Consider the following 2,166-nt stretch of genomic DNA (forward strand, 5'->3'; position numbering starts at 1 on the left):
GCTCATTTTTCTTGTTTTACTTTGTGCTGGTCTATATGGGCCTCATGGCCTTCACAAGCTTCATTGTGGCTTTCTTTGCCTGTCAATTACCTGGCAGCTTTAGTGAAGCCAAGTTCATCCCCTGCAGCATGTTGGTCATTTTAATGTGTGGATCTCCTTTGTGCCAACCTATCTGAGCACAAAAGGAAAATCCATGGTGGCTGTGGAGATCTTCTCCCACTTGTCATCCAGTGCTTTTTGCTTGGATGTATCTTTTTTCCTATAAATGCTTCATCACTGGGCTGAGACCTGAGCTAAACAATAGGGAGCAATTAATAAAAATAATTATTAAATAATGCATTTTTCCTACCATATTGCCAAGTTCATAGATTATGTGTATTAGCCACCAAGGGTAATTTTCCCTTCAGTTCAGGTCATTATAGTATGAAGGATGTATATATTGTATTTATTAATTTTATTATTTTTATCCCACCTTTAATATTTTTATAAATAACTCAAGGTGGCGAACATACCTAATTCTCCCTCCTCCTCATGAAACATGTCCCCCCCCCGAAATATATTCCATTTTGCTATGCCATTCTTTTTCCAGTCTACCAAATGAGATTTCAATAAATATTAAATAAAAGGGAAATGCATTATTATTGTTTGTTTGTTTGTTTGTTATTCCCTGATCTACTTTTTGGAGTGTCTACTAATGTCTACAAACGACTAGTGAAGCCCTTGCCTTGTGTGCAAACATTTGTCAGGAACACCAACACCAAAATAACTCACAGATATCTCTCTGGGGGATGGGGAATACTGGACCTTATTTTTCACCTCCTGCAATCCTTCTTCACTAGTTTATAAATGAAACAATAAAACAGCAGTAGAATTTAATTAAATTCCAATTAATCAGGTTGCAACCTGTCATATCATGGCTGAGAATGAGTTGTACAAGTCCAGTGCTATAGCAATATCCTTTATCCACCTGAATATTTTCCAAGCTAAAAATAATGTTTTTAATATATTCTGATATGTCATAGAACACCTGTGTGAGTGCATACATGTTGCTTTTAGCTTCCCTGAATATGTCATGGTTAGGAGTGTGAGGGTAATTGGTGAAGAAACAACACTGAGCCAAAGATGCGAGTTTAGTTTCTTTGTTGTTTCTACTATACACAGAATTCTGCCAAACTAAATATTCCTTAACTGAGCTAAAGGGAAAAATGACCATGGGAATCTAGGGTGGTGCCAGTCTAACTTTCTTCCTCAGCCCCACCCCCCGCCCCCACTCTCCAAGCTGTGCAAGCTGTGAGAATGCTTATCTGCCTGGAATGTGCTCTCTACTCCCTCATCTCCAAGCTCCATCACATCACTCCCCTCTTCAGGGGCACATTCTATCACAAGGAGGGCCTTTTCACAACTTTGTGTTGTGCACTAGTTGTGCCCATTCCTAGATTGGGTTCCTCTGCTTACAGTCACTCATGCCTTAATCATATCCCAGTTGAATTACTATAATGTGTTCTACAGTACATGTGGCTGCCCTTGTAGAGTATCCAGAAGCTTCAACTGGTGTAAACTGCAGTGGCAGAGACAGTAATGTGTGCCGCCGGAATGTCATACGTTATACCTCTGCTCTGCAAGCTTCATTGGTTGCCAGTATTTCTTGGATATTCATCTTATTATTTTGAACAGAAAAATATATTTACATGATTTAATTTATTTTGAACAATTGCTTCCTTTTGTTGAGCTCTGGCCTCAGCACAATGATGAAGTATTTGCGGAAAAAGATACACCCCAGTAAAACAGCACTGGAGGACAAGATGGAGAAGATCTCCACAGCCACCATGGCTTTCCCTGTTGTGCTCAGGTAGGTTGGCACAAAGGAGACCCACACACTGCAAAAAGCCAACATGCTGAAAGTAATAAACTTGGCTTCATTAAAGCTTTCAGGCAAATTATGGGCAAGGTATGCCAAAATAAAGCTGTCAGTAGCCAAGAAGCCCAGGTAGCCCAGGACACAATAGAATATGAGGACGGAGCCTTCACTCCATGGTTGCATTGCAAAACCATGGTTTCCATGAGGGAGTTCATGTCTAATTCCAGGAATAGAGGAGAGGTTGCCAACCACACAGTACAAATGATGGCTTGGAAAAGAGAGCAGGAAAGAAGGATCAAAAGGGCCAG

Source organism: Candoia aspera, chromosome 4 (genome assembly GCF_035149785.1).
Source record: "Candoia aspera isolate rCanAsp1 chromosome 4, rCanAsp1.hap2, whole genome shotgun sequence".
Lineage (NCBI taxonomy): Eukaryota > Metazoa > Chordata > Lepidosauria > Squamata > Boidae > Candoia > Candoia aspera.